Below are 21,280 nucleotides of genomic sequence, written 5' to 3'. Positions count from 1 at the left end.
AAACCTTTCTTTCATTCTCATCCCTCCCCCCACCTTACTCTTCATTCCTCACCCTGATGACCTCACATGGAGTTTTGAAGAGAAAAGAGTAAAATGGTCCAGATGAGGGGAGTGTGGACTGGCAGAAACAGAACATGACCCCTCTTTGACTCTGGGAGAAATCAGTGGCTCCCATAGAAAGAGTAATGTAAGTAGGATGCTAGGATTGTGTTGTGCCCTAATGTTTGGGAAATACTGGAAATAACTTCATAAAGATGAAAATACTATAGCTTCATATATCATTATGACAAAAGGCAGTCAAATCACCTATTATAAATAGGAGTAAGTGGAGTGATTTCTCTCCTAATATTAAGCAACCAGAGGCTTCATGAGTAACAAAAACTTAAAAATGCCTTAATATGACCACATAAACCTTATAAGAAAAAATAGGCCAGTAGGAAGCAATAATCCAGGCTGTCTTTTGTTCTCTGTATTAAAATTAGAAATGAAAACAGAATGAAAGATTTAAGCCAAAATAAAAGGGAAATTAAGTCCATGCAGCATGGAAAGTGTTAACCTAGGGAGTTGTTTCTTCTCATCCATATTTTTGAGACGATACCTCAAACTCAATAATACTTCATCATTAAAGAATAATTTTTGGATGGGGATGCTTTTCATTTTGCTAAATTGATTTGAATATAGAACTGTTCTAGAACTTGGAATTTCAGGGATCTGATCGTTGGGTGACATCAGCCATGTTTTTATGTGAATATCTTCAGTGATTATTTAGGCTTTTGAGGATTAGCCAGACCCTAAACACGACTTTTCATGATGCTTCCCTTTTCCTTCTAATTACTTTGGTAAACATGACTATATGCTCCCTGACATGGGAAAGTCAATATGGAAAATGCAGTATCAAAATTAGGGTGAGAGGACACATAAAATTGAGATCATGAAGGTAAACCTTTATTTAGTTCAGACATGAGTTTTCCTCTTCATATTCATGAGTATTGTGATTAATGCAGAGATGTAGCCAACTTGTTCAATGCAAAATGGGTATACTCAGGGTTGTCTAACTCAGTAAAGAGTCTGAACAAAATTCCTAGAATTATAAGGCACTGAAGGTAATAAATGAAAATCTTCCTTCTTTGAACAAGTTATTTACAGCTGATGCTGCATTTGTCCCATCTTGTTTTTAACATTCATTGTCTTGACTTCATTTGATTTTTTCCCCTACTTTGTACAACCTCAAATTTGTTGACTTACACTAGTAGTGACAACACTAAAAGTAACTATTTCTCTAGAAATGTACAACAAATGTAATTGATATCAAGGAAGATTTCAAAATCCATCACAATTGAAGTAGCAGGCATATATTTGCCCAAACCTACAAATGAGCTGGATGTGGCTCTAAACTTTCAGAGTAAGTTTGGCCAGAGACTGGGGACCACTGAATTCAGTTTCCTAATGGAGGGGTGTTATTTATTTGTACTTCTCTGCATTATTTCACTTGCTAGAATGAGCTTCCATTACTTTTGTGCATTCTATTTCTGTGCATTTGGATGCCCCACTAGGATGACAAGGAAAATGTCCTTTAATGAAGAGTCTGTGACATGAAGCAGCATGTCCTTAGACATTTAAGGCTTATTGGAAGTGTAATACGTGTTTTGAAATGGATTGCCTCATCTGGGTAACTTTTTCCTCCTCTTGGTTCCTTTAACTATGGCTATAGACTGAGAAATAAATATTACCTATTACTGTTTGTGTGAGTTCAGATTGTAAATTATGAGGCAAAAATGAGCTATAATTTACCTCTGAGTTCCAGGCAGCCATTTTGGGATTTATCTTGGAGGAGTTAAGCAGAGTTTGCATTAGGTGTGGTCATGGTAAAACATTCTGAATAGGTAATGGCAAGGTCTAATGGATGTTAAACATGAGTGAACAATTCATAAGTATAGAGAGCTAAACATGTACAGAGAGATGCTTCGGGCTTTCTGTATTTAAGGATCTCCTACTGGAAACTTTTGTATAGTTGAAACTGCCATAGGATTGAAAATAACTACCTATTTAGGACATACTTTATCCTTTATTTGGCCAATATTCAGAAGAATGAGTTTAGGATTGACTACATTCTGAGTCATTCCACTGTAAAATCTTTCATTTTTTTTCAAAATTACAGTAAAAAATTTTTTTTCTGTTTAGCGTGAGTGATTCCCATAAGAGAAAATATATAAGTCACATAGTATGACTCATACACCATCTCAAAATCCTGGGAGTCTAGTTGCTATTCTAAATAGATAAGGAGGTATGGTTGGTGGTACTTAAGTCTAAAGGCCATGAAACTTGTCACAAGATGAACAAGAAGACTAATACATAACCAAATAAAAACACTTCTTTCATACAGCAGACAATAGAAAGGAAAGCAAGGGAGTTGGGAAAGAAGGAAACAGAATACAAAATGCTCACCAATGAAACTCAGGCTGCCAGATTGCATACACTGGTTGCTACTTAGGTTTTGATCAATGTCAAGAGAGCACATGCGTTTCTTTGACCCCTACAAGAATTCTGATAAATTATGTTTCAAGCAGCTGATAAGGAAACTTTATCATTGTACCCTTAGAAGTAAAAGCCAGAGCAGGGGCCAAAAAGACAAGGGAGGAGCCCTGAGATAATGGGCATCAGGTTCAGTTGTGGATTCAGAATAAGGTTAATAGGATGCTCTGGAGATCTATATCAGAAAGATCTTAGTTGTTGAATACATTTCTTAACCATCTGTGCAATGAACTGAGTAAAGGAGTGACATTATTCAGTGACCCTACATTTTCAGCCCAATAAAGGACCAGAAGAGACTCCAGCAAGATTTAAGAAAACTAGGTAATTGGATGGTGTGATGAAGAAGAAATTTGAAACAGGCAAGTGTGAGGTGATGTACGCCTGAAAGAACAATTTAAGCTAATCATACACAGTGATGGGTATTGAGTTAGCCACGACCTTCCAAGAAAAAGATCATGAGCTTTGCTCAATGTGCAACAGGGCTAAAAATGAGTCAGTGGAAGAGGAGTGGGAATAATGTGGAAGATATTAAGGTGCCATTATATAAATTGACAGCATATTTTTGTCTAGAATATTATGTTGGATTTTTGTCACCTCATCATAAAAGCGGAATGGAAGAAACAGAAAAATGCACTGATGGTCAGTTAAACTAATTGAACATATAGGATAAGCTTCATTATGAGGAGAATATTTTTGTGCAATTTAATGATCTCCTGTTGCAAAAATCCTATAGTGATGTAAAAGGCAGACATTTACAACTCTCACTAGCATCTGGGGTATTCCCATGAAGGAAGAAATAAACACTGACATTTTCTCCTGAAGACTTTGGACTTGAGTAATCAATACATTTTTATCTTCAAGTAGAGACTTGAGTCCTCTTGGAAGTAGAATTTGGTGTGTGGTATAAAAAAAAAGCACAAGAAACAAAAAACCCACCAGCCATTTATCTGGGTTGAATCAATGCATATTTTTGTGTCACCTATAAAATTATTGTTATTACTATAATAATAAATCCAGATCACTGCATGCTCCTTAAAATACTTTCAGAATCTGAAAAATAAATCTATGGGCAAAGTAAAACAAGTTTTATTGTAAATAATTGAACAAAAATATCTAACCAAATTTTCTACAAGTTGGGCATTAATTTTGGTAAGTATATTTATATACATATTTCTGGAGAATTCTATTCATATTAATGAAGAAGAGAAATTAGGTGAGGATGAATATCACCTTGAGATCAAAAAAAAAAAAAAAAAAAAAAAAAAAAAAAAGCAATGTTCTGACAGAGGCTGAGCCCTCATTTCCCAGAGAACTGTGGAGTAGAAGGGGTTGTATTTCCACTGTCATCCAGGTATGTGTGCACATAGACAGAATTTCCTTTGAAGCAGGCCTGAGAAACACCAGCTGGGGTGCACACTCAGTCGCCCAGGAGTCCCTAGTGGGAGGATCTCTTGACTTTTTTTTTTTAACTTTACAATGATGTAAAAGTAATATTCATTTTGTTGAAAAGCTATTTCAGATGCTAAACCTGGACTTTTTGCCTATGGGGGTTAAGTGGACACACAGCTCAGCACTCAAGATGCTGGGTCCCAGAAAAGTCATCCGAGTCCCAGTGAGTCATCAGAGCTCAGGGTACAGACACCCTCCTTTACTCTTGTGCTACTTGGCCATGACTTGATGAGTGATGTGCACAGGAAACATTTTCAGCCTTTGATATATCCAGTTAATGTAGATTCATGAGGATATATTTTGAAGGTCAGGATCATATGAAATTGGTAATAGATTATAATCAAGTTGAGTTATATAGTTCTTCAAGTATTGACTCCAGAAGCATGAGCTCCCTCCCGAGTAGCTGGCTTCATGATTGTCTATAATAGACTGGTCTATATTTTCTTTTTCTGGGGAGTTTGTTTATGTGCACAAGTGACTTTGTGTGGGTAGTTTCCTTTATTGCTTTGGAAAACGATCTACCGAGACGTAAACATTAACAGCGAATGGTATCACGCAAGAAGGAAGAGCTAATTTTTGTCTAGGTGTTAACATTGATGTTTAGCCATGTATAATGTACTAACACAATTAACTAAAATATACCGTTCCTGAGATGTGCTGTAACCAAACACACTATATTTTTCATATGATTTGCAATTTCCATGGAGAGCTCATTTGGATTACGTTTATAATATTCATTTAGCAAACTCCATTAGCAATGTTTACAAGTGCTTATGGATCTGGTAAATGAGTTTGCGGATGTGCTGTGAGCGAAGCTAAATGCATCCATTTGTGTATGGGATCTAATGCATAAACTCATTCCAATCAGGCAGGGTGTATAGCACATTAAACTGTAACCTGAGAGTCTGGATTTTAACATGGTGCCTACATTTTCTCATGTGACTGAATTGATTAACCTTTTGGTTTCTTGATTTTTCTTCAAAGGAAAAATCTCATTGAAAATTTGGATTAATTTGAGCATCCAAGTGTGAGAATCCTTGGGAACAAACAAACAAACACACACACACACACACACACACACACACACACACACACACACACACACACACCAGAATGCAAGTTATGCCTTTTAGTAGAAAAATCATTTAGGCACACCTGATTTCTAATCTACTAATTTCAACAATGGGAGTCTGACTCTTAGAATTTTCCTGATAGCCTGAAATCTGTGTCTTCTAAAAGAACTAATCTAAAAGCCAAATATACTAAAACATCAAGATGGCAAATTTTATGGCAAAAGACTCTACAATAACAAAATGAAACAAAAAAAATGCTTTAGCTATTTAAATTTAGTGAGCTGATTATATTGATGAGAGTGTCCTTTGTTAGAGTGTGCTGGTTTGAACAACTGTGGGCTTACTGTTGGAGGATGAAGGGTTCTAGGTTGTTGTTTATCCTAAGTCAAGATAGGTTAAGGATATGGGTACTGGGAAGAGAGCATAGAACAGTTGCAAGCAGTTCTCTACAGGGCGCCTAAGATTATATAGAACCTCCAAAGTACTAATAGCTTGAGAACATTAATCTAGGTGTACTGATTGATGCATGCCTATAATATGAGCTCATAGGAAGCTGAGACAGGAGGATCATGTTTCAGGCCAGCATGGGATATATAACAAGACCTTGTTTAAAAAACAACAACAGCAGCAACAACAACAAAATACTGACCATAGGTTATAAACATGCCATATGTAGCTTAAATGGTCACAGAATCATTACATTTTGAAGACTAAAACAAGAAATTAACATGTCCCAGTGTCACAGCTGAAAAGGGCAAGTACTGGAATTTGACTAGACTTTCTGTCTCCAGAACCTCTGCTTTTGAACACTGTAGACAACTGATATTTTCTTTATAGATCTCAGTGAGGAAAACTTTGATTGAAAGAGAGGAGTCAGAACTCTTCTCCAAGGCTGGTAGATTCTCCTAGAGCATGAGTTAGTTCTGGGTTGGGCTTAGAGCTAGGGCAAAGTCTTCATCTTGATCCTACGCTAGAAGCAGGATGCAGAAACTCAAGCATTTTTGATTTAATAGGAAACTTATCAAACAGTGCCATCCAACGAGGATATTTTCTTGTCTTCTTCCAAAATCAAGTTGGAAATTTCAGTTATTATTTAAAATTTTTTCACAAATATAGTTTTTTTCCCATAGAACACAGATGCTCTTAACTCCCTAGCAGTCACCATCTGCACCTCAATTTACATTTCCCAAAACACTGCTGACATCTGTTTAAATGCCAATCTCTTCCCAACTCAGTTGGATTTTAGCTCAAAAGTGATATCCTATACTGATTTGGAATTTCAACTTTATACTAATTTTCATCAGAATGCTCAATAGCTGTAGGTATACAGCCTGAGAAGTTTTCTACAAAAATGGAGGCACATACGAGAGAGAGTGACCTGTCCTTTCTGGGGGAATGTGGTGGATTCCAGTTTATCAGGTTGGACTCTATGAGAAGCATCCCGAGGACTTAACTGTCACTGTAAAGAAGCACTGTACAGCTTCCCTGTCTGGGTACCTTCCCTGCCTACATGGGTGGTTGATTTTCTCCATTGAGTCAGTGTATGAGGATAGGCACAGAAACACACCTGCAGTGGTGATCATGTGGGAATGTGGCTGAGGACTGGCCCACAGACATATCAGGACCCACCAGAGTAATCAGCTTAAAAAAAAAAACCCACAATACTGAATTAAAAAAATACATAGAAATTATGCCCCCAAATGGAAATTATGTCCCCAAATACCCGTTGCTCCTTCATGATCAGCACTCAAATAAAACACACACTTAATCTAATATTTAAATTAAAAAACCTTCATAGTTATTTCAAAGTTAGGAGACTATTACTTGAAAATTATCAAGGATATCAAATACTTATCTATTAAGGGTAAATTTGATTTGTAAAAAACTAAGAAGTCATCTGAAATTTTACATGCTATACAATGGGTTTAGGGGAACTGTTTATCCTTGAGTGGTTCACAGACTAATTCTGAAATGGCACTTTCAAAAGGTGAGTTTAAATCCTTTTAAATAATAGAGGCAACAGGGAACAAGACATGCTCACTTTCAAAAATAATTCATTGAATATTTGGTATTGTTTAGATCCAGCTAGAACTGGGCTTTAGAGCTATATTTATATTTCAAGACATATGGATGGAAATACTTAACTGTACTAGATCATAGTTACCTTCATCCTGTTAGATAATTACTGCACCTATTGTGTGGGGGTTGTGAACATTGAAGAAGATGACTTATGTGAGGTACTTTTTCTAGACTCTGGAGCTGTAAGCCCTCAATAGAGAAATGATGCCACATAATTTACTTCATGCTTTCAAAGTAGACACACAGATCATAGGATGATGTAATGTATTTAAACTTAAATCATGCTGCTATAACAAGCTTCCTGAGACTGGCTATTCATAAAACATGGAAATTTATTTCTCATAGTTCTGGAGGCTGGATATGTTTAAAGAAGCGAGTACCTCTGGGCATGGCCACATCACATCTGGTTTCTCTGGTTTTTAAATTGCAGACCTCATCTAAGGAAGGTTCTCCTTTCTACTCATGCCTCTGAGTGGATTTTACAAGAAATTCAACATTATCAATATCTGTCCTTAGTCAGCTCCAGAGTCTTAGAGAGCCTCTATTCTGTCTGTAGAAGATCTGCCTCCTCTGTAGATTGTGACCTTAAAGATTAACCAGCAAAATACTACTCATTCATTCATTCATTCATTCATTCATTCATTCATTCATTTTTTTTCAGTCTAATTTTGTAGCCCAGGTTAGCCCAGGTTAGCCCAGGCCTCACTTTTTTTAGTTCTCATTGTCCTATACTCACTAAAATTCCTCTATCATAGCATCCTGACTTCTAGAATTATGGGTATATTATAGATAAACCACTACCAATGGTATTATTACATTTTTAATGCAAATAAAAACTTTGTCTTTAGTTTTAAGTCTCTGCTAACTGGTCTGCAAGATACACTTTGAGCAAAAGCAAACCAGCCCTTTAGCAACATCTCTCTTTCTGGAGAAGCGATTTTCATATTTTCTTTTCATTTTGTTTGGCAAAAATGTCTTAGCTAAAATGAGATGTCTGACTCATTTCTACAGCCAAATATTTCTGAAATAAAAGTTTGGGGTTTTAAAAATAAAAAAAAAAAAATAAAACTGAGCTCAATTCTAAAATAGGCTTATAACTTGCTGATTTCAAACCAAAATGTTTAGGAATAAAACTGTAGTTAAACAAGTACTTAAAAAAAAAAAAAACACAGAGGAATCTTCTCTTCAAATTGAATTTTGTAGAGAGGATTAAAAAGAGAAGCACACAACAGCAGGGCTTTTGTGGTTACAGAAGGAAGAGAGGGTTTACCCTCCTTGGCCATGTTCCTTGCCTCTATCCCCTGCTCCCCTACCCAGGACTCCAACATAGCCTCAAAAGCCAGAGGACCCCCAGACAGAAACTCTTCTAGCACCCCAGGCCCAGATGCTCATTTGGTTTTGTCTATTGCTCTCTCTTTGAGGGGAAGAAAGGTGAAAAGGCAAGGAGGCTTTTCTATATAGAGCATTAACCCTGCCAGCTTGAGTCAGCAGACACAGACGAGTCTTTCAGCTAACAGCTCAGCTCTCTGTGTCTGCCCAGCATTCAGCGGTACTTCTGGATGTAGACGAGTTTCATTTCTGTTGGCAGTAATGTTCTTGTGCTTGACTAAACAGATTTCCTCCAGTGACTTTTGAATCAAGAGGACACGTCCTACAGGCTTGAAAAGTAGCTGTCCTCCTATTTGCTACATTGGTCATGCCCGTCTTTTCCGTTGTCAAAGTCCAATGTCAAGGCAGGGGTGAGGTGGGAATACCAGTGCTCTGAAAAAGGATCATAGGCCTTCTGCTGTGTCCCTTCTAGCTAGGGAAGGTGGGTTGCCTTCAATAAATTGTTCTTGGTGAGGAAGCACATGGGGAAGTGTCACTTTGGCCTGGCCTTTGCCTCATGCCCTGTGTGGTGGTTTGAAAGAAAATGCTCCTCACAGGGAGTGGCACTATTAGGAGGTGTGGCTTTGCTGGAGGAAGTGTGCTACTGTGGCGGTGGGCTTTGAGGTCTCATATATGCTTAAGCCTTGCCCAGTTCCTCAGACCACTTCCTCTTACCTGTGAGTCAAGGATTCAATAAAAGGAAGAAACACATGGCAGAATTCTATAACCCCAGCACTGGAGCAGGGATTATAAGTGACTGTTGTTCCATGTTCCTTTGGCTGTGTGTCTTTAGTTAAAATACTGAACCTCTCTAGTGAATACTGACTTTTCATGGCTATATGAGTTCTAGTGTTTCTTCAAAGGTCTGTGTTGAAAGAGCGGAGTGTTTCTCTCTCTTTTATTTATTTCAGTCTGTAATAGATTAATTTCTAGAAAAACTTAAATTTTTAATTCTTAATTTCAGCAGACATAAAATGATCCTGTCAAGTTGTCTCAAAGTTTCTCATCTTTCTTTTTCCATTTCTGCATGGTAGACCAGTGACAGCTGCGGACTGTCACCAATGTGAAGAATAGACTGAGATCTCACTGGTGCAGACACTGGTCCTAAGCTACAGGGATTCCAGGAGGTTAAATTGTATAACACAATAGAGCCTACATTTGACAACCATTATCATAAACTTTATATCATTTTTGATGTAACCAATTAATTACTACTTTTGGTAAGTTAATAGCTCTGCATAAGAAATGTTCCAGAAGAAGGAAAGAATTGTTTAAAACAATTTCTCGTGAGAGACAGAAGTTGTAGAGCCATCCTACAGGCAAGCATGTATCCTTGGACTGCCCTGAACGTCCTACACAGAGCCTGGGTGTGGTAGAGGATTGTGTTTAAGTGCCACCAACACAGTGGGTCAGTGACTGGAGGCTCCTGCATTTCCCTGTCCTCTGGCCGGAGCTGCTCGGTATCTAAAGCCAGTGCACAGTGTTAAGCACTCAGGCTTGGAGCACAGGGACTTGGGTTCGAACATCTACTTATTGCCAGTGGCACTACAGATGCGGCTATTTAAGCTCTCCAAGTCCCCATTTTCTCCCGTGTGAAGTAGGGGCTAATCATAGTGCCTGTTTTCCTTAGTGCTGCTGGAAGGATTAAATGAAATAATCCCCATTATTCTCAACAATTTTTAAATGACTGACAATAGCTCGAAGGGCAGAGCTGGCAGCTCTGCTCCAGCAAAGCTCTGCTCTAGTCAGTCTGGTTTCGAGGCAGGATGTGCTGACGATTAAAGGCTGGAGTGCAACCCTTCTGGACACAACAGAAGAAAAGCACCCCGAATCTCCCCATGACAATTTTAAAAGGGCTCTGACCCTTAAATTATGTCTTTCCCTGTGGCTATCTAACACACTCTCTCTCCTAGCCTTCACCCCAGCTGTGAAAGAGATGGTTATAATATGGAAAAATGACTCCAAGTCCTGAATACATCATCTAAGGTGAGGAAAACTGCAGGGGTTGTACATGAGTCTCGGGAGGCAGGAGCCCCCTTTTCTCTTCTCTGCACAATGTGCATAGAATATCTGTGATTAAAATTCTTAACACGATTTCCAAGCATCACCTTCTGAGGTAGATGACACGCAAAGGCAGGCACAGAGATGGAGAACTGATCCGAATCACCGGGCTCGTTTGCAAGAGCTTGAGTAACACTCCATAATGAATTTGCTATTTACTGATATGGCTGTGCATTCATTGGGCATTAATGGGCAGGGCCAATGTACAGTCATAGTTATTTTATTTTCAATTCAAGCTTTGCTACCAGGCAACTAAATTGCTGCAGAAGGAAAGTGATATGCCAATTTCAAAGGTACTTATTGCCATACTATAGAGTAACTGAAAAAAAAATAGAAAAAAATACTGAAAAGAAGGATGTAACTATACATGCTAATTGTTGATAATGGTGGAGCTACTGATGATATGCACCGTTTAGAAGGCACAGAAGGCGAAGGGGCTTCCCTAAAACAAAATTGGCTCACAAGGAGTAAACTTAGGCTACTAAATGGCTTCCTAACACCCCTGTTTGTCTATGGTCACACAACCCAGAATGTGGCTAATCTCATCTAGTGTTTCCCCTACATTCCACAATTGGGAGGGCAATCTTACCAGAAGTAATTCTTATTCCTTATTCTATCAATGTCCTTAAATTCTTCTCTGGTAGTTTGGTCTCTCATCAAAGGACCGTGACATTATCTGGTCCTGGTGGCCCTATCTGAGTGTCACTTTGCTAGTATACTGCCCTCCCCTGGGGCTGCCTTGACTGGCAATGAAGTCTTCAGTCTGAGGCAAAGGTAAGATGAAAGTTCCCTCATTCGCAATCAGATCTTGTTTTGTGCTAACCTCTATCTTAGAGGAATTTAAAATCAGTGCCCAGGCTGGGCCCAGGGAGATCACTCAAACATGGAACATTATCAAAATGAAGAGAGCTGCCAGTTTCCATAACAGGTGTACCTGGACCTCAACTCTAGTCCAAAAAGGAGTGCTTTTAGGATGAGCATGTATGAAAGCATATTCATAGTTTAAACCTTCTCACTGTTAAGAGTTTTATTGTCCTGTGTGTGTGTGTGTGTGTGTGTGTGTGTGTGTGTGTGTGTGTGTGTGTGTATTTTGAGATACAGTGTCACTCTGTAGCTCAAGCTGGCCTGGCAGTTCTCTGACCACAGCCTTTTGAGTTCTGGAATTACAGATGTAATTGAATGAGTTTTGAAGACATTTCTTGGAACATGCTTGGGTGGGAGGAGACCTGGAGAATTATGAGTCACCTGGCAGAAGACAAATTGAAGTAGACCAGCAAGCAAAGGCTTCACAGTATTAAAGTCAACATGCATGGCTCCACAGATGCACTCTAAGATGGTCCTGTTCATTCCCACTGTTAGTGAGTCTGAATGGCAGCCAGGGACAGCAGTAAGTAGCCCAAATGCTGATGGGAAAAATGAGAAGTTTAAATATTTTCATGTGAGTCAGCCACCTGTAAGTTCTACTTCAATGTCTGGCCTTTCTAACAGTGAGTTGGGATTAAATACTTTAAGGAACAAGGGCAGAAATCCATCCTGGAGGAACCATTGCTGCTCACATGTTGCTTTCTCTAAGTCACGTGCTCGCATGCTCTGTGCTATTGCCTGCCATCCTGTGTCCTGTCTAAGAGCCATAAGGACCCTGTGTTCCACTCTGAAGAGACTATCACATTTCTCCTAATCTCATATCTAGGCTAATCTCATATCTAGGCTTGGAGTTGGATATGGCCTTCCTTCTCTAAATTCAAGCATGTTGTTAAAATAAAATTCAGAGTTTCTGTCTCATATCAAAAAGCCAATTGGTGTAAGACAGAAAAAAAAAAACTCAAAAAACAAACAAACTCAAAATACCCTTAAAGCCAACAGTAGGGAAAGGGGGCATTGGGGGTGTGCCCATTGTTATAGGTTCACAGGCAAGATGCCACTAGATAGGCTATTTCTGTTTTAGCTTTGTTTTTGATGTGTGGGTGAATTGTGAGGCAGAAATGGAGACCAAAAAGGGACTTGTTCAATTGAGCTTGTGACTCTGGCAGGGTCACTTGACCTACTTCACTGAATGAAGCAACTCTGGCGTCTGTGCAGACATCTGGAGACAGAATTCATGTGTGTTGCCATAAGATCTTCAAAGTCAGTTTGCTTCCCTCAGGAGCCTGGTGCTTCGACACATCTATTTACCAAACAGCATCTATCAAATAATAATTGCTTTGTTTTCCTTGTTTATTAAGATATGCTGGAGAAAAATCTGTCAATCAGTTTTGATTGGCATATGATAAGCAGTGTTATTGATTTGATATAATGCCATGAAATTAAGCAAAGCAAAAATTGAAAGAAAAACTGGTGTGCATATTTATGTTTATTTTAGTTAGATGTGTGTTTTCAATTAGGTTTTTAAAATGTTAAATATAGCTCACAATGCTGGTTACCATCTTTGCTTAATTTTTGCAGAATGCAGAATTTAGGAGGGTGAGATGGAAAAATAATTTTTGGAGTCTAAGAGGGGCAAGCGTCTGGAGAGACGCATCGTATTTTTGGAGACTTCTTTGGGGCTTTTGGACATAAGCCAATTTGGGAATAAATGATGGGGGGGGGTGGTATCTAGTGGAACTCATGAAGTCCTGAGAAAGTGTGTGTTGTTGAGATGAACACAAGGACCACAGTATCACAGGCCCATGGAAATGACAAAGCCTACCTTTGGGATGAGGCTAAGAGGAAAAGCTTTCTGAGGGTCCAAACATGAAAGTTTATGGATGATTGATCCCCTGGTGGGGACTAGCAACCACACCTTTCTCCTCTCAGGTGACTGAAACCTGAGATGGATCTACAGAGACCTCCCACTGAGTCAAGCTAACCCCTTCTCTTTCTGTTGTGCATAATAAGCGCTCTGAGTTTCCAGGTTGCATAGTAGGCACCCTCTCTCAGAAAGAGCCAGCCTGCTCAATCCCAGCTTTTCATCAAGGACATCTGTTGTTTCCTTCATTCCAAATTGGCCGAGTTTGGATTCCAGGACCAAGCCATAGAGGACTCAACAGGGCATACCTACTCCTTAGGCACACACGAGTTAAGAAGTTCTGCCTAAAAAGCCAAAAGCTGTATTTAGGCAACAAGTAAACTTAGTTTTTCATATGATTTTCTTACAAACTCTAACATTATTAAAACAATGTTAAAACATTGCTAAAACACAGAGTTAGTAAGCTAATTCAGCCCACATAATAACCTCCAGACAAGTTTTCACCCATCAGTGTCTCAAGAAGAAACATACTCTGTAATAAAATGTAGGGGCCTCAAAGAAATAAGCTGTAGGATTGATTGCCACCAATCATTTCCATAGACACCTGTTGTCACTTCTCATTTGCAGTTGCTCCAGAAAAAATAAATCTTATGGGTTTCGCAGTTGGCCTTTTCACGCAGAAGTCTGTTGAGGTGTTTGCAGTTTAGAGATGGTTATGAAAATATCCCTCTAAGGATCACCAGATCATCATTAAAGGGATGATAAAAGCTGGACACTGAATTGAGAAGTGAGTAGGATTTATTATATGCCCATATCCACAGACACACACGTATGACAGTTTTGCCTACATGAATGTAAGTGTGTCATGGGCATGCATCGTACCCACCAAGGTCAGAAGAGAACATCAGTTCCCTGAAGCTGGACTTACAGACAGTTGTGAACTGTCATGTGGTTTGGGGGAACAGAATCCAGGTCCTCTGCAAAAGCAACAAGTGCTTTTTACTCCTGAGCCATCTTGCCAACCCCCAGACTCTGATATTTTAAAAGAGGGAACTAGGACTCTGGATCTATGAGATGACTGACTCTTTGTGGTTAATTGATACTGCTGAGAGATGTCCAATATGAGTGGTTAATGATAATTATATTTAATGAGCAAATACATGTGGGCTCTTCTCAAGTGATTGTGGCTCAACTGCCTATTTAAACCAAACATACATTTGATTGTTTTTAAATATTGATGTCTTTGCTGTTATTACAAAACACTGAGTAGGAGTTCACACAATGAGGGCGACATGTGAATGTGTCGAGCTAATGTCAAAACAACAGCCTGGAGCAGCACGGGTGTCTGACAGGTTTCGGAGCAGAGTTAGTGCTGACTGGACTGCTCCAGGCTGCATGAGGTCTCTCCTCTTGAGGACTTTGCTGTTTTCTGGGGTGTCTGCAGTCTGGAGTTGTGTCAGACTTCCCTGATTCTACTCTGCAGAGAGGGAGGGCATGAACTTTGCCAGCAGGAGGAATGAATATGTATAGTGTTTTTCTTTGGATCATGCTGTCTGTGACCTCTGCTGAGAAGGATTGTGTGACAGTGTGCTTGACTTTTGGAATACATGGCCTGCCAAATAAAACATCTAGGCTGCCCCTCACCAGCAAGGCAAGTCCACCAGCCAGACCTTGGCTGGTTTCTTTTAATGCTGCTCTCTTTTCCCAAAGGGTCACTGAAAAGCCTGTCTCCCTTGCCTGAAAGTCTGTCTTCTCCTTTACCAGCATCTTGGAGGACCTGCCCCTTGGTTTACTTCCTTGAATGTTGTTACTAACTTCCCAAATTAAGTGTGTGTGTGCCACACCCTCCACTCTCCTATTGTATCAGAGTTCTGCCTTTAAGCAGGGCTAACGTGTGTACATGCATGTCTGTGTGTGTTTGTGCATTTGTGTGCATGTGTGTATATGAGTATAAAGTGGGGTGTGGGAAGTTAGAGGTGGAATCTACAAAGTCCAAGCTCTGCTGGACTGAGGAAAGTGTGGTTTATGCTCAAAGGCCACTTACTGGAGTTTTATCAAATAACTCCAAATGGTTAGAGGAAGTCAATTGAATTATGGAAGGTAATCTTTTTTTCAAGTCCACTGACAAATGTGAACCCCATCTGAGAAACCATGTTCCCATCAAGGCAACATAAAAGTATTCATCTCCCCTATGTAACATGATCACATCTCAGAATATTGACATATGTGAATATTTGCATTTCTCATACCACATGAGGACACTAAGTATGTTATGTTTTTCAGATATTCTCAGAATTCAGTTTGAAGTAGACTATCCCTGAATATTTAATTGTGGTATTGCTCACTCATGCATTTTAGCAAACACTTATCTGAAATTTTGTATGTTTCAGGTACTTCTATATTGCCAAGGACAAACAGTGAACAAGGCAGGCAAAAATCTCTGGCCTCTCAGGTCTTCCACTAAAGTATGAAAGCTATAAAGATTTCAGGCCACATCAGTTATAAAGAAAACTAAAACAAGACAAGAACCCAGGGAATTGCTGAGGCTGCAGTTATTTTAGAAAAGCCTTCCTAAAGTGACATTATTTGAGCAAAGACAGGATGGAAGAGGGCAAACTATGTGGAAGATTGCACACAGAAAGAAGAGCAAATACAGAGCTCTTTCTGTGGGTATCAGCTAGTCAAAGGGATCCAGTAGCAGAAAGAGGGGAGATACAAGAGTCAGTGGAGGTGTTTTAATGGGCCTGTGACCTCAAGTAATTTCTGTTCAAAGGATACCACCCCCTTGGCTGCACTGAATGCAGTTTTAGAATTGGGAAGAAAGGAGATGGGAGCAGAGACCAGCCAAGAAGCCATCTCAGTGGTTGAGGTTGAGATATGATAGTGGCTTGGTATCAGAGGAAGCCCTCAGGGAATTTTGGATTTGGGACCCATATTGAAGGGAGAGAAAACTTGTTGAGGAATGTGTATGTGTGAAGGAAGCACCAGGGACAAAGACTAGCTTTGGGTCTACAGAGCCAGAGAAATAATGATGCCAGTTGTTCTGGAGAGAAGTGAAAAGAAGAATCTTGAACATGATATGAAGACTTCCAATTTTATTGTGTTGAATTTGAAATGGGTATTAGAGATCTAAATGGGGAGGAAAGTAGGTAGTTGAATACTCACACCCAGAGCTCAGGGTGAATGTCCTGGAGGCGATGGTTGACTTTGGGTCATAGATGGAAAGCAGTCAACTAGCGTATAAAGGGCTAGAGTAAGAGTATTGGAGATGAAGGTCTTGGATAAACCATCATTTAGGGTTTAAACCCAAGAAGAGTGTCTACATGAGACTGCCAAGCTGTGGTTAGAGTAGGAGGGAAGAGCTAGGTATTTATTGGTTCAAGTAAGGAAATAAACTAAGGAGTGGGAGATCTCATTTCTCATAAGACCCATGTTCTGCTCCCAGGCTTGACTGGAGCAGTAAGTCATATTCGATACTTCAAAATCTTCCTTCAGAATTATAGTGGAGAACAGATGCTGTAGAATAGGGACAAGAGAGTTTTCATCCCTACTGCTTTGTGTTCAGTGAGTAAAGGGAATGGCTTTCTTTGCCTTAGCACATATTGGTATACTGGTATCCCACTTTAACCCTCACCTAACATTTTTGTTCTATGAATTCAGTCTGAAAATTTCACTTTGAGGGCAGGATGTTTGTTTGTTTGTTCGGTTTTTAGTTTTCCATTTTCCTTCCTGGCCTGATATTCTATCACAACAATTCTACACAACCCAAGGACCTCAAACACTGAAAGGAAAACCAGAGAATGTTAGCAATAAATCACACACAAATCAGAAATCCAGAGTTAAATTAATATTAAAAAAAAAAAAAAAAACAAGTCAGAAGCAGAGTCACATTAAATGAAACACAGAGGTGATGGGAAATAGGACATTGCCAGAGTGAACATTGGCTGAAGTCTTACTCTTTGCCAGCCACTTTTTGAATACTTAGTAGGTATCCATAAATTTAATATGTAAGTCATTAACATAATTTTATTACCCATAAGTAAATTGGCATGGAAAGATATTTTTTGTTTTGTTTTGAGACAGGATTTTTCTGTGTAGCCCTAACTCTCTTGGAGCTAGCTCTTGTAGACCAGGCTTGCCTTGAACTCACAGAGATCCATTGGCATGAAACGATTTAAGACAGTAACATGAATAGTTTGTGACTGAAGAAGAATCTAGATCTAGTTGTTGGAATTCATACTCCACAAGCATGACCATTTTGCCAATTGCCTCTAGTCACTCACAGGATAGTCTCCAAAATAACCAGCAGGAAGTGGTGCTAAATTGGACAGACCATTTAAAATGGATTTAAAAATGGTGATTTTTGTGTTATCCTGAACTCCTGAATTTAATCAGTCTCTCCTGTCTTGGTCTGCTAAGTCCTCTAACTAAAGGCATGTACCACTCTGGTCTGAATTTGAGACAGAAGGCTGAAAACTATGTTAGTGAATGGAGATGCAAGTTTGTTGTGTTTGTGGTTTGTGTGTGTACTTAATATATGTACATGCATATTTATATGTCTATACATGTGTGGAGTTGAGGAAGGAGTAAAATTCATACATACCTGTCCAAGTGTTTTGGTGATGTTCTTAGCTGCTCTTTCCACCAGGACCTATAGTGCTCTGAGGGGTAGGGTGCAGACTGCAAGGTGATACCAGTTCATGCATACATAGAATTTCTCTGATCAAGAAGGCACAACTTCCTTTCCCCTCTTGATAACCTGTATATATAATCTACATATATACCTATTCAGTTACATTATGATATGGTTATTAAATCATCAGGTTGACATAGTTGATGAGGAAGAGGGTAGAAAGAATAGCAGGTGGAAAGAATAACAAGGTGTTCCACAGGAAACAAAAATAGGGGATCTTTGAGGACTTTCGTTGGTTCCCTTGCAGCCTACTCAACTGCTCACATTCATTCAGGACTCCTGGGGAGATAGATACAATTGTTCACTAAAGTCTAGGAAAGAGGCAATTCCTACTTCCTCATTCCTGAGGATGGGGTTTCTGTCTTTCCTTCTCCTTTTCTCCTCTCTTCTTTTTTCTTCTTCTCCAATGTAGAGAGAAGTCAGACCTCAGAAGGTAAGCTGCAGCTAAGTAAGGCTTTCTTGTCATGTTAAACATCAGGATCATGGTTCTTTCATATTAATATAAGAATGAAAAGGCAATCCAATTCAGCTATATATTTTTTTAAATAGGGAAAGGAGCTAGTTTGCTAACTAAATAAGTGTTATCAGAATTCAAATAGGTGATAATTGCAAAAGGAAGTCTAAATGGGTTTTTATTTTACATTGAAGAGTGAAGAAGTCATTGTTCAGAATCATAGGATTCTAACCAAAGAGTCTTCTAGAATGCAGAATACTATTTTAGAATTCTTAAAAGTCTGACCCAAAATAGCATTCATATTCACTTATGGTAGAACTAAGCTAGCTCAGTGAACCCTCCTCATGAGTGTAACCATAGAGAGTCTGCACTTAATGCCTCTTACACAGAGAATGCAATGGCTGTACCACTTAAGACATTTTTTTTTTTTTATGTGGTGGGCAAGTACAGACAGGAGGTTGGGGTTGCCTTTGTGGTGTCCTAACCCCAACCTTACATTATCAACCATGTCATATAGACTAGTCATCTTCAATTCAATAAAACTGGTCTTCACTGGGTTCTACCTAGACAGACCTATGGCAGAACCCTAGTCCCTTGAGCAGGATATCTACTCCCTATTGGTGAGACAGATTGTAAACTGGATGCAGGCACACCCTGAGGATGATGATAATCAAGTACAGTGGTAACATAAGGGAATACTAGGAACTGATGCATTCAGTAACCGCCTGTAATGAAGACCTCCATTATGAGAACAAAAGTGATAAATGTTTTTGTTTTATAATATTGAACATTGGATTTATTTTCTTCATCTGGATGGTAGTGATCCTTCTAAAGTCTAACCAAATATTTAATACTTTCTCTAACCTAATGTTAGCTAGCACTTCTGAGTGTTTACTATGTGTTAGACTCTGTCCTTCTACTAATCTGTCTCATCCATCCATCCATCCATCCATCCATCCATCCATCCATCCATTATCTATTTACTTTCTATCTGTCTTTTGCTTTCCCATCTATCGTATGGACTGTATTTAAGTCCTATTATAAGCTAGGTAACTTCTCTGCCCCCAGTCCACTTATCTGTATTTATATAGTAACTTCACTGATTCTTACAACAAATTCTGTAATAGAAAAAAAGATAGCATTAAACCTGTTTTATAGGTGAGAAAACTGAGCCATGAAAGGGATTGTGTGACTTTTTGACATTCATTGGCACAATTAAAACAAACTCATAGCTCTTTCATCATGCTGCTAGGCATTTCTCCCTCTAAATATGACATGTTACTATTTCATTGTGAATTTTAGAATAATATAGGACAAAGAAATGCAAAGCTTGTAAAAAGACTTTCTCATATGGTTTCAACAACAATGACAGATTCCCAGTTTTGTTTTCTACATCTAAAGCAGATTTTTGGAAACTTAGATTTATTAGGGGAAATGGGGTACTCAGGAGTTAATTCCCATTGGCATTTTATTTAATTTTTGGTGGGGACAATCGCTTTTTTTTCTCTGCAGTAGGAAAACATCACTGTTGTAAGTGGAGGTTGCAAATGTGAACAGGCTCTTAAATGAAAATTGTATGGGGTACTTAGCATTCTGAAAAATATTTGAGTCATTATGTTGCAGTTCTAAAATTGAATCAATGCTATATTTAATATGGCACAACAGGCCATGAATTATTGCACATTAATTCATACCCAGTGTGTTGCTAGGCACATGGCTCAAAGCTGAGTGCAGTCAATGCAACTAAACATGAATACACCATAATTCACACACAGGAGGGTCCCACTGTAATTATAAAAGGCTATTATGAAAGGTTATTTAAAACATCTAGCTATGTTAAGTTTTAAATCTATACAATTTGTGATATAAGGTATTGTCATATACCTTCTCCTTGGTCCCACAACCTTAAGATTTGCATGTTAAATCCTAGGTCATTAGTTTCTCATCAGTAGACTTTGTAAAGCTAGAAATGTTAGTATTTAGTTTTCAGTTTTCATTTGAGAGAAAAAAATCTGAACTTTCTCTTAAGCAAGGAGTGTCATGCCGAGCTGTATGGAGCAACATCTCAAATAAGAGTATAAGGACTAAAACTCTACTGCAGCCTTCCTGGAGACTGAACCCAGTCAAGCTGAAAGCATGTAGCTGAATGCCCCTTCCTCCCCAGATGGATGCTAATGGACTTATGAGGAGGAAGGCACAGAGTCTCAGTATATAGATGGGGGTTGCTGGTGAAAGAAAATGAAGTCCTATAATGTGCTTTGCTTTTGACATTGAAAACTATGACTTTTTAGTAGAAAGATTTTTATTCAGTGTTGATAATTGTTGATGAGGAATTTTCAGGAAACTTCAACTTATTGTGAGAATATTTGCAGAGTGCTTCCTTCAAACTGCCTGGGTATGGCTTCTAGAGTCCTGGAGTATGAGGGAAGAGGGGTGGGACTCCTGAGCATAGAGATCTGGATCCTTCTGCCCATCCACTCCCTGGCTCATGCTGGAACATGATATTAAACAAACGTGGTGCCACCTGTGCAATAAAACTTTGATTTTTATAACATTTAAAACAATGAAATATTCAAATAGTTAGGAAAATGGGTGACTGGTTTTTAGGAGATGTTTACACTTATTGATGCTTTTGTAGTTGATTGTTATAAAATGGATAAAAGAAGGAAAATGGACATTTTCTCTCTCATTTTTAGTCAATAGTTTTTCTTTTACTAAGTTTATAAAAACAATATTACCTCTGTTTTCCCAAAAATCTATTTTGTACTTATCTTACTATGTTGTGGTTGAATGGTCTATATTAATAAAGCATATTGTAAATTTTACAGTGATATCAACATAATAGC

The sequence above is a fragment of the Phodopus roborovskii genome, unplaced genomic scaffold (assembly GCF_943737965.1).
Source record: "Phodopus roborovskii unplaced genomic scaffold, PHOROB, whole genome shotgun sequence".
Lineage (NCBI taxonomy): Eukaryota > Metazoa > Chordata > Mammalia > Rodentia > Cricetidae > Phodopus > Phodopus roborovskii.
Note: the sequence above shows the minus strand (reverse complement) of the source record.